Below are 17733 nucleotides of genomic sequence, written 5' to 3'. Positions count from 1 at the left end.
TGAAGATCTTCTCCCATTCTGTGAGGGGTCTCTCTGTTTGTTTAGTAGTTTCTTTGGATGTGCAGAAGCTTTTCAATTTGATGTAGTCCCATTGGTTTGTTTTTGCTTTAGTCTTCCTTGCAATTGGGTTTGATTCATCAAAGATGTCCTTGAGGTGTAGGTAGGAAAGTGTTTAACCAATCTTTTCCTCTAAGTATTTGATTGTTTCTGGTCTGACATGTAGGTCTTTGATCCATTAGGAGTTGATTTTTGTTTCTGGTGAGATAAAGTGGTTCAATTTCATTCTTCTGCATGTTTCAACCCAGTTTTCCCAGCACCATTTATTGAAGAGAGCCTCCTCTTTCCATTTAATCCTTTGGGCCCCCTTATCAAAGATTAGATGCCCATAGGTGTTGGGATTTACTTCTGGGCTTTCAATTCTGTTCCACTGGTCTGTGTGCCTATTTTTGTTCCAGTACCATGCTGTTTTGATGATGATGGCTTTATAATATAGTTTAAAGTCTGGGAGTGTGATGCCTCCATTTCTGTTTCTTTTCCTCAAGATGGTTTTGGCAATTCTAGCTGTTTTCTGGTTCCAGATAAATGATTGTAGTGTTTGTTCTATTCTCTTAAAGAAGCTTGGTGGAACTTTGATGGGTATTGCATTATATTTGTATATGGCTCTGGGGAGAATATTCATTTTGATGATATTTATTCTTCCAATCCATGAGCATGGGATATCTTTCCATTTCTTGATATCAGTTTCTATTTCCTTGAGTAGCGACTCATAATTTTCAGCATACAAGTCTTTCACTTCTTTGGTCAACTTTATTCCTAGGTATTTGATTGATTTTGCTGAAACAGTAAATGGGACTGATTTCTGGATGTGTTCTTCTTCAGATTCAGTGTTTGCATAAAGAAATGCCACTAATTTTTGTACATTGATTTTGTAGCCTGATACCTTGCTATATTGCCTAATAACTTCCAGTAATTTTCTGCTGGATTCTTTAGGTCTTTCTATGTATACTATCATATCATCTGCAAATAGTGAGAGCTTGACTTCTTCCCTTCCAATCTGTATTCCTTTGATTTCTTTCTCTTGCCTGATTGCGATGGCAAGAACTTCCAATACTATGTTGAAGAGTAACGGTGACAGTGGACAGCCCTGTCTAGTCCCCGATCTGAGGGGAAATGCTTTCAGCTTCTGTCCATTGAGTATGATGTTGGCTGTAGGTTCGTTTTATATAGATTCCACTCTCTTGAGGAATTTCCCATCTATTCCCATTTTTTGTAGAGTTTTGTGCATGAATGGGTTTTGTATTTTGTCAAAGGCTTTCTCTGCATCTATTGAGATAATCATGTGGGTTTTGGCTTTGCTTTTATTGATGTGGTGAATGACATTGATTGACTTACGGATGTTGAACCAGCCTTGCATTCCTGGGATGAATCCCACTTGGTCATGATGAACAATCTTTTTGATATGTTGCTGTATCCGGTTGGCCAAGATCTTGTTTAATATTTTGGCATCTATGTTCATCAGAGATATTGGTCTGTAGTTTTCCTTTTTTGTTCTGTGCCTATCAGCTTTTGGTATCAGGGTGATGTTGGCTTCATAGAAGGTGGAATGGAGTATTCCTGTTTCTTCAATCTTATGGAATAGCTTATGAAGTATGGGTATTAACTGTTTCCTGAAAGTTTTGTAGAATTCGTTTGTGAAGCTGTCTGGCCCAGGACTTTTGTTGTTGGGCGAATTTCTTTCAAGTGGAGAAGTCAAAGATTCCTGTCTAAGAGCAACTTTTTACGTGCCTATTCAAGTGCATGTAAATGTTTATCAGAATCTCACCAGTTGGCTGATTGAAAACTATCATAGAACTTGAATAAACTGTGTGGAAGAGATAGTGTACTTCAAACTCATATTTTTTCTCCCTTAATAATTTAAATCAATAGAAAGTCCTTTACATCAGCTCTATGGTATTCTAATGTTATTTCCTTAAAAATAATTGTGTATTCAGGATTTTTAATTTTATTTATTTATTATTGGATAGAGACAGAGAGAAATTGAGAGGCACAACAGGGAGATAGGGAGAGAAGCAGAGCGACACCTGCAGCCCTGCTTCACCACTTGTGAAGATTTCCCCCTGGGGCTTGAACCTGGTTCCTTGCACACTGTAGTGTGTGCACTTATCCAGATGCACCACCACCTGGCTCTTTAATCATTATTTTTGAAAAGCAATATGAAACTATAATTTTGTCTCAGTGTTTATCTATTTTTAATGAACTATTTGTCTATCTGAACTTCTACCTAACTGCCCCACCACCAGTTCTTCTATGCAACATTTTGAAGTTAGCGATTCTAAAAATAAATGCAATAGGAAGGGGAGATCTATGGAAAAAATAGTCCCAACACCAAATAGTCTGACCACATATATAGACTCTACCTTCTGTACTTTGTCTTGAACAGATATAATTTCTTGCTAAAGTATCTTATCTATAACCTTACCTACCAGTCCATTTTTAGAAAAATAAAGAACAAGTATCTGTTCTTGTACAGAAAAGTTAATTAGGGGAATTATAAGTTCATAAGTTCAGATGAAAAATATGAAACTGCAAGACTTTTTTCCTAAAATAAAGCAAAATAATGAAATGTTATAATGTCAGGTTTGCACTTAGTAATGAAGTAGGCTAACATGTATTTTATAGAGTCTTGACTCCAGTCCTGTACAATTTTTTTTTTTGCTGATGAATATTTTAAAATTAGAGTAAGACTACCTGGATTTGAATTCCTGACCTGCCACTTTCTAGTGATGAGAAACTATGTTTTTTTGTTTTAGTTTCTCAGTCTGTAAACATGGATAATAATAGGTACCTATTAGCATGCTTGTAAGGACTAAATCAAATTAATATATGCAAAAACATAAAGAATAGTTAAAATGCCAATTAAGGGATTATATTTATGGACTTAGATAGAACATATGTGTGTGTTGTATACTTAAATTAAAAACATTTGAGATAATCAATGTTTTTAAATATACTCCTCATTATATATTGAACAATCTTAAAATTATCTTTTAAAAATAAATTCAGTAGATTCAGAACTGCTAAGGCTTCATATTTTAATTATAATTATACTTTTTCCTAATATTCTGTGAGATGTGAGCTGGAAATTTGCACTTACAACAAATACAAATGAGACCAGACTCCAGAATGAGTTCATGTTCCAAGATTCATGTTCATCTTATTCATTTATTTTTGGATTTCAGTCGTGCTTTCCTTTGCACAGGCTCATCAAACATGTTCTAATTGCTTGATAAAGTATAAGGATTTCCTATGTAATCAACATTTACTTTTCCTGTAAAAGTGTTTTAAAAATAAAGTCCTTCAAATGTCTATTTTTTTTTTCTTCAGCAAAAACGACCTTAAAAAACATTTGTTCTGGCAGTCTGTTTAAAGATAAGAGAAATGAAAACCAAGAAACCAGAAGATGGCCTCAAGGGAAAGATGTGTATGATTTATTTGAAAATGCAGAGAATGCTACTGCTGCTTTCCTGGGTTGATCTGTCATCTGAAAGCCTGTTTTCATAAAAAGTAGAGTGTTGTCCACAGTATCATAGTTTAATCTATTAAATACATATAGTTAATGTAGGTAGGGTACCTGAAGGTGACCACTAATAATTTAGTACTGTTATACAACATAATTTTGTATTTTGATGAAGAAGGTACCTTAACCATACAACATGAATTTTCTGAACTATCAAAAATGAATGAACAAATAAGTAAATAAATAATAAGTAAATAAAGCATGAGGGAAAAATGAAGGAAGGGGAGGGGAGGGGAGGAGAGAGGAGAGGAGAGGAGAGGAGAGAGGAGAGGAGAGGAGAGGGGAGGAGAGGAGAGGAGAGGAGAGGAGAAGAAGGGAGGAAGGAAGGAAAGACCAACCTCCATACTTGTATTGGCTCAGGTCCCTTGATAATTTTCCCTAGATTGTTACATGCAGACAGACACCACAAGGAACTCCAATGGGGAAAGAAAGGAACTTGGTATTACAGTAAGGAATATAATTTTTATGAGCCATAAATATCAGTTCCTTCTCTGGCCATTTTCTACGATAATGTACATCTCAACACTACTTTCATGCCTTTTAATTTTTATCTGTGTTACATTGTAGAGTAGTAGTTTTCTCCATTGTTAATTGACACTTGTCATTGGTTATAAACCTTCTTTATAAAAGTGAATTTGTTTGTGGTATATATAAACATATACATATATATGTATATATATATATTTCCTTTTGTTCCCCTTGTTGTTTTATTGTTGTAGTTATTATTGCTATCGTTGTTGTTGGATAGGACAGAGAGAAATGGAGAGAGGAGGGGAAGACAGGGGGAGAGAAAGATAGACACCTGCAGACCTGCTTCATGGCTTGTGAAGTGACTCCCCTGTAGGTGGGGATCCTTCTGCCCATCCTTGGGCTTCGTGCCACTTCCGCTAACCCGCTGCACTACCTCCTGACTCCCTAGAGTTAACTTTCTAAGGCTTATTTCTCTGTCTGAAGGGTCTTAATTCTTCTGTCTAGCTACTACGTAACTATGTTAGATAATCCTTTTTTATTTATTTTATTTATTTATTTATTCCCTTTTGTTGCCCTTGTTTTATTGTTGTAGTTACTATTGTTGTTGTTGTCATTGTTGGATAGGTCAGAGAGAAATGGAGAGAGGAGGGAAAGACAGAGGGGAGAGAAAGAGAGACACCTGCAGACCTGCTTCACCGCCTGTGAAACGACTCGCCTGCAGGTGGGGAGCTGATTAAATTGGTTCTAGGACACAGTAGTGAGGTCGTCTGTCTGGGGAAGTCAGTTTGGCATCATGGTAGCATCTGTAATTTGGTGGCTGAAAAACATTAAAATAAAAGCAGAACAAGTTGTTTAATAATCAGGAACCTAAAGGTAAGACTATAACATGAGATTTGGGGCCTTTATTTTGGAAAAAGCAAGGAAGTCTATTTTAGGTATATTCTAAGGGACCCATGACCTTACTAATTTTCACCTGAGCCCCACAGATAACATGCAGGTAGGATAAAAGTATTGTCTGGAGAGATGGTGGCAGAGTTATAAATAGGGCTAGAAAGCTGGATCAGGGCAGAGAGTAGTGCCCAAATATGGGAAAAGTATATACTATTAACTGTAAACTCCATCAAACTGACCTAGGTAGGGCCCATGTCTACTCATATTTAGCATAAGAGCCTGTGTAAACTCTGCATCCCTGTCAGTCTGAGATCACATTCTCTGCCCATAGCTGGGAACATTCTAGGCTGCATTTCAGGACCAGTCTGTCTCGAGTGGCAAGAATATGTTGACCCAGCCTCCCTTCAGAGAGCGGAGCAGTCTATACCATTGTTGGTCTACATTTAGGGCAAAGTCTTGCAGTGGCTCATAAGAGGGTCTATGATATTGTTCCTGATGGAGATGACCAGTGATTGTGGAAAGAGGGATCTGTTAGAGGTCTGGGCCCATCATATTTATATGAGAATCCCAGTATTCCTTGACTAGGGCCCCATAACATGGGGTGACCTGATAGTGACCAAAAGGGCCACCATCAAAGTGTGCCAGTCTCTTCCCCTTCTCTAGCTTTTGTAGTCCTTACTTAATCTGACAAGGCTAAAGTTAGAATGATTGAGGGAATTGAATTAGGAAATATGTGAGGAGAATATCTAGACCTAAGTAGAAACTTAGTAGAAAGATTAAATACTTTATGGTGTCTTTCTACTTTTTTGCTGCACTTATTGAGTCATTGCAGATCATTGCACGTTTTTACCTTAAGATACATATTTTCCCCTAACTTATGGATACATGTGCACATGGGCCTTGGTCTATATCTAGGTTCTATAACTTTGTTAGACAATGCACCACCCAAAATGGAAGTAATGAGTCCTTTGAGCTAGGAAAGGTCTCATCAGAGTAATGGAGCTGGAAGGTTGACATCCTAGCCCTGACTTCTCTGGACTCTATCCGAAGTGAAACATGTAGAGGTGGCATTGATTGCCTATTTGGTTGAGATGAGCAGATGTAGTATCAATGGTAGGGATCAAGAGAAGCATGAAGGAAAACAAACAAAGCCCCAGAGGCTCAGAGTCATATACAAATTTAATGTGATACCCATCAAGGTCCCACCAGTTATACTTTTTTAAATACTTCAGCTAAACATTCCAGGTAGTGCTTCAACCCATGTTATATGGTCCTCATCCCTGGAGGACTACCATTGTCAGCACTGCTTCAGAGTCTCTGAAGAAGAATAGGTCATGTGGCTGGTGCGTTAGTTCACCTGGTTGAGTGCACATGTTATAGTGCATAAGGATCCAGGTTTGAGCCCCTGGTCCCCAGGACCTGCAGGGAGAAAGCTTTGTGGTGAAGTAGTGTTGCAGGTGTCTCTCTCTCTCTCATTCTCTATCTACCCTGCACCCTCAATTTCTGACTGTCTCTATCCAAAAAATAAAGATAATAAATAAAAATTTTTTAAAAAGACTAGGTCACTTTAGATACGCCCCCCCAAAAAAAACAGCTAAGTCAGTTTCAGTGTATGCTCAGTTCTGCATTAGTGCTTATTCCTTACCTCCCCTCTTCTTTCTTCATTTACTAGAATCATCTGTACAGGAGTCTATGCTGGCAGGTAAATTGCATGTTGTCTTTGCCCATCACCTGCATGCCAGGCGTAGTGAGAAATGTAGTGACTTGTGAGCCAGAGGACCAAGAGGGACCTGCAGGGTCCACATACTTTATCACTCTAAGTCTTACTTAGAGTCCACAATGTGAGAGTATTGTGTTTCTTTTTACATGAGGTTTCACTGAACCTCTTCTATAATCCTGCTCTTCGCTACAATGACTAGAAAAGTCCTTTGCAAATTACAGGTATATAGTGATAACTTGTTTAAAGTATGAATATTTAAAAATCCTTTTGGAAATGTTCCTAATAAATTTTCAATGTTAGTAATCAGGCATCTTGTTGTTTATTAAAGCACTGTTTATTAAAACTGACTTCAAACTCAGTTTCTGAGGTTGTTTCAAGAAGCTTGGGGAAGGCTTGTGAAGTTGTATTTCTCTCAACTTCCCAGGTACAGCTATTCTGAGGCCACTTCCGTTAGAGCACTTTAAAAGTAGGTAGTGCCTTTCACCTGGTTTTCCAGTTAATCATGATTTATTTAACATTCCCAGTATTTGGAATGACACTTTCATGTGTTTCTTTTCTCTTGCTACCTGTACTTTACTGGCATCTCTTAACAACTGCAACCATGAATGAAAGGGTCAGATCTCATCCTTGACCTCTTAACCTTGTATATTAACTGCTGGCTTGTGATTCACTGCTTCATTAAGTGAGTCCTTTCCATAGGATGTCTCCTGATTACTATAAAACTTTATCTTATCTACCATTCAGTAGTCTAAAAGTTAAGAGCTTGGTCTTGGGAAATGAACTTACTTGGGTTTAGACTCTGTTTCCTCACTCTGTATACTCAGCTCTAAGTAGCTTATTTTCTTAATCTGTTATTGGATTACAATTATTAGTAATTTAGTAATGATTTATAAAGTTATTAGATTGTAGAGGTGTAACTCAGTTCTCACAAGGTCTTATAAACAGTTTGGCTATTCCTTTTCTCTCTTTCTCTCTCTCTCTTTACAAGTTTATGTGTTTCAGTTCTCTATATTTCACAAGTGAACTAGACCATCTGGTAGTTGTCTTTTACCTCACCTACTTCTTTAAACATCATCACCTTCTGTTTCATCCATCTCTAGAATGCAATGCTATCTGTTTAAATTGTAGAGTTAGATTCCACTAAATATATATCCCCATAGCTTTTTTAATCTGGTTGTCTAACAATGGGCACTTAGGTTGTGTTAATATTTTGACTTGTGAATAATGCAACTATGAAGATATGTGGTAATCATATCTTTTTGAATTAGGGCTTTCATGTCTTTGGGTATATGAATAGGAATGGTATTTCTGTATCAAAAGTATTTCCATTTTCATTTCTTTTTAGAACTCTTCATACTTTTCCCCACAATTTGGCTGCATCAGCTAGTATTTCCACTAGCAGTGTCCTATAGTTCTGTTGTTGCCTCATCTTCACCAATATTTGTCAAAACTAGTGCTTTTACTCTAACAAGTTATTGCTTCCTGTTGAGAACTCTGAATCTTAGTCTTGATTCCTCTTCATTAAAAAATGGTGATGCCCCAAAGCTGGGAAGTAGCACACTGGATTAAGCACACACAGTGCGAAGTGCAAAGACCATTTCAAGGACCTTGGTTCAAGCCCCCCGTTCCCCACCTGCAGGTGTTCGCTTCACCAGACAGCAGTGAAGCAGGTTTGAAGGTGTCTTTCATTCTTTTTTTTTTTTTGAAGGTGTATGTCTTTCTTTTCCCCCTTTGTCTTCCCCTTCTCTCTCAATATTTCTCTGTCCTATCCAACAATAACAGCAGCAGCAACAACAACAGTGGAAAAAAGATGGCCGCTAAAAACAGTGTATTCTTAGTGCAGGCACCGAGCCCTAGCAATAACCCTGGAGGCAATGTGTATTATATATATATATATATATATATATATATATATATATATATATATATATATATATATATATATATATGTGATCCCCACACACATTCCATTGCTGTCATATAACAGAGTTTATTTTATCTGCAGATGAGTCTACAGTAGGACTGCTAACTGAGGGGGCCAGGACTGCTTCCTCTTCTGCACTAACAGCTGTTGGTACCAGAAATCTGTTATTTGAGCCACTGTAGAGAAAAGAACATGAAGAAGAAGCACATGTCTTTTATCTCTTTGCTAAAATCAGCACATATCAATTATTGTAGTATTTATTTGCTATAAATCAGGTAGATGCATGTGTGCAGTAGATATTGGCTCACTTTTCAGAGAAACTTTATTGAATGAAAGTGAAAATACAAGGGCTAAGTTGGCATACCTAGTAGAACACACATGTTAGTATGCACAAGGAACTACGTTCAAGGCCCCAGTCCTCACTTGCAGAGGGGAAGAAGCTTCACAAGTAGTGAAGTAGTGCTTCAGATATCTTTCTCTCCCTCTCCACTTTCCCTCTGTTTCTCTCTCTCCTACCAAATAAAGAATGGGGTGGGTGGCTGTAGGGAGTGGTGTAGACACTGAAACTTAGCAGTAAACCTGACAGCAATTAAAAAAAATAGACAGTAAAAACACAACTTTTTGTGGTAAAATTTTGAAATAGATGCTGTTGTAGTAAGAAATAATCATGGTGTGTGTGTGTGTGTTTTCAGATTCTGGAGGGATTATGTAACATCACTGTTTTACTTCTTGAATTTGATTAAATCTCCTCTCTCTATATATGAGTTCTACTGAAAAACTACATTCCAAGAAGTATAATTATATAAACTATTTACTAGATATGTTATTTGCATGATCAGTGACATATCTGCCTTAGTAAGGGTTTGAAATCTGTATACACAGAAGAATTTTTAGTGTCTCTCTCATGGCATGAAATTAATGATATAATACTTAATATAGTTTTTTTAACCTTTCAGTAATGCTTAGAACTTTCTTTAGCTAGTGTGAAACTTACGATGTCAAAGGAACTCTATATAAGTGTCAGTGTGACATCCAACAGTACATGATGTGTTTGACTGGAATCAGAATAGAGCCCGATACCATGCTGTATCTTAAAATTCAAATGTGACCCATGACTACTTTTAGGAATAAAATCTACTTTCAGATATTATGTGATGTATATCTGAAGTAATTTTCCCATAACAACTTCTAGCCAATGATGTATGACTATATTTGAGTCACAACTAGGAATTTCTAATTGAATTTTTATAAATCAAAACATAAAACTGGAGCTTTGCATTTGATGAAAGTCTACAGTGAGTTTGTCTTCCTAGAAAAAACTTATTTTAGCCTTTTTCCAGTAAAGAATACAGATAAAGGGGCCAGGTGGTGGCACACCTGGTTGAATGCACATGTTACAGTGCACAAAGACCTGGGTTCAAGGCTCTGGCCCCCTTCTGTAGGGGGAAAGCTTTACAAATGGTGAAGCAGGGCTGCAGGTGTCTCTCTGTCTCTCTCCCTCTCTACCTCTTCCTTTTTCTCAATTTCTGTCTCTATCCAATAAATAAATAAAGATAATAAAAATTAAATATTTGGGAAAAAAGAATACAGATAACAGGATAACAGAGGATGAGGTTTTGGTAGCTGAGGTATGAGAGCAACATATCTGCTCAGAGCAGAGATATTTATACATTTATACTTTAGGATTTATGACTCACACCTGCATTTATGTAGACTGCTATTCATCAAAAAGATGAGTTTTTTACTCACTGCTACACAAGTTAATGGATAAAAATGGGACAGGATATATATACATATATGTGTGTATATGCACATACATATATACACACACACTTTAGGATGAGAGGGAACATGGGTGGATCTTTTAGGAAGGAAAGGAGTGGGTATATAAATTCAATTTGCTAACAAAGGAGGGTTTTATGAGCCTTTCTAATGTTCACAATGGGTTTAGTAAACTGTAAGGGAGTGACTCACTGATAAAATGAGGTCAAATAGGAAATTATATTCCTGTCTGGATGCATCAATGAAACATAGGACATTTATCAGGCTAAAGTTCAGGAGACTAGTCCCTGCCCAAAGGAGGTAGACTCTCAGGTAGCAGTGAAGAGGGGACTGTAATTGAGGAAAAACACAGGTTCTTAGACACAACCCATGTTGAACAGCTAGTGAGTGCCCTTCAGTATCAGTACCTTAACCTTTGGTGGGTTTCTTAACGTATTCCAGATTAGCTTGGCATGGGCTGTAAATAGACATTAATCTTCCACTGAGGTTGTTTGAGGTCCCTTTGGAGCAATGAACAGGGGCACTGCTTCTCTTGCAGAAAGGAGTCGGGGAAGTGGGTTGAGCTTAGTGAGCCAAGATGAGGAGTTCTGGAAGGCAGATGTAAGAAATGAAGTGAAGGCTGCCAGCTGTGTACTTACAATGCAAGCCTTCACTTTCTCTACTGTAGTGTCTCTCCCCCCCCCCACCTCTTCATTCTCCTCCTTTTTATTTTATGTTCCACCACAGATTGGAGAACTTTTGCTGAGGTGGAGGAGGAATTACTTCCTTGAACAGCTGACCCACAGGAAGCCAGCAGGTCGACTCGAACCATCAGGGCTACAGGTGTCCCTTCTCTATCTTCTGCTTTCTCAGTCTGTGTAGACAGCTGGAGTCTGTGACAGAAGGAGGGGCTGTGTTCCTCTGAGTCAATTTCAGCTAACACTGTTCATCACTTCAGATCTCTCTGGAAATAACTTTCATTTATTAGTTGACAGAAGAAAGAAAATTTTACCTGGGAAAACTATGAAGTGACAAAGCTGTTAGCATCCCCATATCTAGCTCTGCCCTTTGTTGTCAGGTTGCCTGCTAGGCCACTCTCCTGGGATCAAGGAAACCATTCGTGCTGTTAATAAAATTCAGAAACTGCTTTGGGAATCTAATGAAACTCGTAGCTCATGTTAAGAAACTCTTTCGGAAGGGCTGGGTGGTGACACACATGGTTAAGCACACCTTACCATGCTTAAGGACACAGGTTCCAGGCCCTGCTCCCCAGATGTAGGGGGGAAGCTTCATAAGTAGTGAAGCAAGAACATCATGTATCTTTCTGTCTCTTTTCCTTTCTTCCAGTTCCTCTCTATCATATCAAATAAAAAGGAAACTTTTAAAAATAATTTAGTTTTTATAATAGTGAATAAATGACCAGCATCTTCAGTTCCACATAAGAGAAGAAGGCATGCAGTGAAAACATGAAGAAATTTCATTGAAAACAAAATCTTGGATGGGGAGATATGCAGCAGCAGTGCACAAGATTTGCATGACAGAAGTCCACATTCGATCTCTAGCATAACCAATAGCCAAAGTTGAGTGCTGCTTCTGTCACACAATAAATAAATAAATAAATAAATAACAAATAGAATTTCAATAAGAGTAAAGATTTTTATTGGAAGGCTAGTATGCCTGTATATATATGTCTGTAGACCTCAAGAACTGTAAAAGTTCTTATGAGCTTATTTATATACCAACATCTTCCCCTTAAAGCTTTATAAGTGCTGGCTATGTGGTGAAACTTCAGGGTATAACTTAAGCCTTAAGGCGTATTAGCATTGAACTTACTTGATCCCGTAATGCATTCATAGACTATGTCTGTGGTCATAATAACTTAGAACTTGGATTCTTATCTGAGTGTGCCACAAACTGTGTTTAGCAATGCTATTTCTCTTTCATTGTTCTACAAAATGGGCAGATGGAACTGGATTTCACTCACTTATATAGCCATGCATATTTACTGACATTCACTGTGTTTTAAATATTGAAAATAGGAAGATAAACATTATATGACCCTTATCTCTGAGAAACTGTTAATCCACAGGAGTAGAAAAACTAAGTGGATAGTACCAGAATAAATGTACAAAGCACCACTGGAACGAGACAGGAAGGATTGAGTTGTACTAGGAATAGACAGAAGGTTGCAATAGAGTAGGCAATATTAAGTCATGCATCAAGCACAAAATTATGCCTTTCCTACCATGCTACACTAAGCACTGGTCCATTTATGGCTGCCCATCAGAGAGGGCATCTGACACAATAAGAGAAGAGCTAACATGAAATATGGGGAAACAGAATTTATAACTGCCTTGCTGTAAGGAAATGTCTGGTATGTTATAGAATGAACATATTTAGCCATAACTTCAACATGTCATGTCTAAAAATATTCTAGGAGATACAGAAGGTAGGTTTTGACTCATTGATAAGCAACCTCTTATTGATAGTTTATGATCCATGTCACTCTATTTGTGTAGATACATTGAAAGCTATAAACGGAGAGGCATAGGAGGTAGTTTACTCAGTGTAGCAGACACTTTGCTAAACCCAAAGACTCAGGTTTGAGACTCAAGCACCATATATGACATCTGGGAAAACTCCGTGAATTGAAGAGCAGTACTGTGAAGTCTCTTCTATCACTGTCTAAAATCAAAGAAAAAAGGGGAGAGGGGATATGTACTATCAACAGTGGAGTAGTGCAAGCTAGAAGTCCAGGAGGGAAGATCATAAGTAGGAAATTTGGAATACACAGTTCTTTTTCAGTAGATCACCTTGGTGGTAAATGATTTGCCAAGCAAAAACAGACAAACAAAAACAGAAGCATGGAAGTGAATACCAGGGATGCCATAGTCTAGGAAAAAAATCACAAGAACTGACATTGTAAATGAAAAGCATGTGTTGGTTGAATGTTTCAAATACCTTAAAGACCTTTGAGATAATACAGAGATAATACACTTTTACAAGCAGTGGGGAAGGCAAGCCAGGGGACATGGATGTTAGCATGTTATGTATCAGGTGAGAGTTTTAGTCAAGTCAACATGTCCAAGTGGAAGGTGATGAACCACTGAGATAATGTTATGGGGTAATGGGTTTTGAGTAAAAATCAGGAATTTAATTTTGTATGGGAAGACTTTGAACTCTTCAATAGGTAAATCTAGGTTGTGAATATATTGATGTTTAATAGGTGACTGGACACCTGCTACTAGATATGAGAGTTCAGTGCAGAGAGTGTGTTTCAAAATTTTTAGGAGCTGGCAAAATGTTAGGAGGAATGCAGTTCATCAGGGATGACAGCTAACAAGATAAGAAGAGGGAAGAACTCACATGAAATACCAGTTACATAGAATTTAGGTGTGTAATTCACTAACCAGAGTCTCAGCCTCCAAGGCAAACTCAGTTAAGTAGTTGAGGTCAGGCTGAGAACTACCAGGAGAAAGGCTGCCTTCTCTCCTAACACTGCTTTCCAGGTAGGGCTTGTATCTAAATGTTCTACATCTAATAACTACTTCTCCTTTAAAAGTGGTCAGGCTTGGCTGGAGAGAGAGTTCAGAGACTGGAGTGGTTGTCTAACTTTGTGTGAAGCTCTTTCTTTGACCTCTGGCACTTTGTGAGGGTGTCAAGGCAACTCCATGGATGGTGGAACCATGCTTTGGTGCCTCAATTTCTTCTTAACCCCATCTGTCATACTCTTTCATTCTCACCCCAAAATATAGAATGAAAAATTGTACTGTAAAAGTCATTCAGCAGTATTCTGCTTGCCAGTAAGCATATTGCCCTGGGTTTACTCCTGCTGTGTAAACTAGCCCCCCCCCCACACACACATACATACACACATTAAGATCATACCTGTCATACTTTTTGATACTATATTATTTTGGACCTCTCTAGAAGCAGATACAAAATATGATACGAGCAAAATATATTGGGAATCACCTGTTAGAGATAAAAGTTGGGGAGCGTGGGAAGCCAGAGAAAGGAGGGAGAAATTTAAGATTATAATGGAGGTCTGATCCCTGTCAAGCAGAAAGCGAAGAAAGGAGGATCAAATAGACAACACAGTTTCAAGAATAATTTGCCCAGCCTGGTTGGGAGTCTTCAAACCATACTCAAGAACCAGTGTTTGAGCCCTTGGACTGCATGAGAATACCATATGCATGTGAAGTTTCACTAGCCATAGGAGCAGTACTGTAATGTCTCTCCTGATGTTGAAAATAAAAATCTGATATTGAAAAATAAAAAGTCTAGAACAATTGGAATGATGTAAGTGCAAAATGTCACAGCAGGAGCAAGGAGGGGTTGGGGGGTGGGACTGGGCAAAAGGTGAGAGGCAGACTAATACCTTCTGATTGATCAAAAACTTGCTCCAATGAGAATGGAAATAATTTTTTCATCCAGTAACAATTGTTGGATATCTATTACATTCTAGAAATTTAATTATGTTAAAAAAAGTGGTATTGAGAGGTTCCGTCACTGTGAAGTGGAACCGGCTGTGGAATAGAGTATACTAGCTGTGGAGAGAAGACTGAGAGTGGAATCAGGAGGGGAGCCATCAACTCATGGTGTGGAGTAGTGTTCACTTTGGAGTATTCTAGGAAAAGCAGACCTGTAGAGAACTGGAAAGAAAAACTCACAGCAGAGAGGAAGTAGGGCATGGCAAAGTGATTGAAAGCAGAAACAAGATGTCAAACACTTAATTTGTCTATTTGTCCTGTTTCTCTCAAGGCCCCAGTGACCACTGATAAAAATACCTTCTCACGGGGGTACATAATATAATGGTTATGCAAAGAGAATTTCATGCTCGAAGTCCCAGGTTAGGTCCCCCACACCACTGTAAGCCAGAACTGAGCAGTGCTCTGATAAACAAAAACAAAAAGACCAAAAACAAGCAAAATAACTCACCTGTATTTCATTGGACCAACTAAATTATTTCATTATCGCCCTGCTATACTTAACCGGAGTTAAAATAAGGAGACTTGGAAAAAACGAGAGTTCTGCACATTCCTAGTGCAATCTAGTCTCACCAGATAAGCAAAACTAGATTCCATTAATATAGTATAGCTCACCATCTTCTGGTTTAACTTTGAACCCTAGCTTACCTAGAAGAGATGCAGCAAGCAAAAAAGGAAAAGGAGACAGAAAAAAAAAGGTATAAACATTAAAGGATGCTTCATAATCTGTTGCTCATATTGAGGTTAAGGTAAGCCAAACCCGTAACCTCCTGAAACCCTAACTACCTCCTGTTTATTATTTTCTAATATATTTTAGACATAGATACTTCATTTTGTGAAGTCCCATATGGTTTCAAGGATTGTAATAAATTGTGATTTTTTTTAGTTTTTCCCCATTTCTTATTTGTGATTAATAGTAGATATCATTTTTTTTAAAGATTACAACCCATACTTCACATCCCATCCACCACCAAAGTTCTATGTCCCTACCCTACCTTGTGCCAAGGATAACCACCTCAGCTCTCACAAGCCTTAGAAGCAGTTGGATAAAGCATGATTTTTCAAGATTTATTTATTTATTGAAGAAGGAAAGAACCTGAACACCATTCTGCCATATATGATTCTGTGATCAAACTCTACACCTCATCATACAAATTCACTGTGCTCTTTGTCCTGTTCCACGAAAACTGACATTGGATTGTCAGAAAAGTCATGACGCATTTCTGCATAAAAAACCAGAAAAATATGTCACTGACTTTTCTGACAACCCAATATTTTTCTTAAATCACAGTATCACAGTTTCTTTTTTAAAAATTTTCTAATCATCTTTATTTATTTAATAACAGTTATATATTGAAAGGAAGAGGGGATAGAGAGGGAGAGAGACAGAGAGACACCTGCATCCCTGCTTCACCACTCCTGAAGCTTCCCCCCTGAAGGTGAGGAAGGAGGATTGAATCTGGGTCCTTATGCATTGTAACATGGTGCACTCGACCAGCCCCTCATAGAGTTTTCTAATGCAATTTAGTAAAGCTCTGAGAAAACAGATGGTCGGAGACTATTCTTAGATAGAAATTGTACTAATTCAACAAGCTCTGGGGCAGGTTTTATTATTTTTTAACAGATTTAATTGTGATCAACAAGTCCTTTGGATAAAAGGGGTACAATTCCACACAGTTCCTACCACCAGAGTTCTGCATCCCATCCCCACCACTGGAACCTTTCCTATTCTTTATCCCTCTGGGAGTATGGACCAAAGATCTTTATGGGGTGCAGGAGGTGGAAGGCCTGGCTTCTGTAATCGCTTCTCTACTGGACATGGAAATTGGAAGTTCGATCCATACTCACGGTCTGTTTCTGTCTTTCCCTGTGGGGTAGGGTTCTGGGGAGGCAGAGTTGGTTCCAAGTCACAGACCTTTGGTGGTGGGAATGGTGTTAATATAAACTCCTATTAATTTATAGTCTTATAAATCACTAATCAATATGAGAGGGGAAAAATAGATTGAATATCTTGAACTTTTCGATGCATCGACCCCAAGTCTGAATATATATATATATATATATATATATATATATATACACATGAATATAATCCTTAATATTTTTTCAAAATGAATTAATGAAATTTTGACAAAAGATAATTACAAGTATAAACATTTGAATTGACTTCTTATTGTTATAAAAGCACTAACAATTTTAAATTAGTATATCTAAATCAGATCCTTTTCAAAAATTTTCTTAGAGAATTATTTTAATTTCTATGGCAAATTTAAACAAGATACAACCATTAAAAATAAAACATGAAATTAAATTATACACCAAAAATAAGGGGATCTTCCAGAAAGAAAAAAATTGATTATTTTATTTTTAATGAAGTCTGTAAGGAAATAAAAATGCTGTAATCCATTTGTATTCATAATTTATCAGTTGAATTGTTCCTTTAATAAAAAGAGATATAGGTTGGTTATATGCATAGGAACAAGGTTATGACAAAAAGATCTAGTTAAGTAAATGGCCCAACTTTACACTGAAAATGTTGCATTCTTTTTTTTTATTTATAAAAAAGAAACACTGACAAAACCGTAGGATAAAAGAGGTACAACTCCACACAACTCCCACCACCAGAACTCCGTATCCCGTCCCCTCCCCTGATAGCTTTCCTATTCTTTATCCCTCTGAGAGTATGGACTCAGGGTCATTATGGAGTGCAGAAGATGGAAGATCTGGCTTCTGTAATTGCTTCCCCGCTGAACAAGTCCATCCAAACTCCCAATCTGTCTCACTCTTTCCCTAGTGGGGCAGAGCTCTGGGGAAGCAGGGCTCTGGGACACATTGGTAGGGTTATCTGTCCAGGGAAGTCTGGTTGGTATCATGGTAGCACCTGGATGGCTGAAAGAAG

The 17733-nt window shown here is 37.7% G+C and overlaps 1 protein-coding gene across 6 annotated transcripts in view; it reads left to right on the top strand.

Moving 5' to 3' along the window:
• The window catches only part of PLPPR5 (phospholipid phosphatase related 5), a 156629-nt gene that overhangs the window by 41409 nt on the left and 97487 nt on the right, over positions 1-17733 (top strand). The gene's annotated exons all lie outside the window — the stretch shown is intronic.

This window comes from Erinaceus europaeus, chromosome 11 (assembly GCF_950295315.1).
Source record: "Erinaceus europaeus chromosome 11, mEriEur2.1, whole genome shotgun sequence".
In the NCBI taxonomy this organism is placed as follows: Eukaryota; Metazoa; Chordata; class Mammalia; order Eulipotyphla; family Erinaceidae; genus Erinaceus; species Erinaceus europaeus.
The sequence above is the reverse complement of the archived record's forward strand: the minus strand, read 5'-3'. Positions and strand labels throughout refer to the sequence as shown.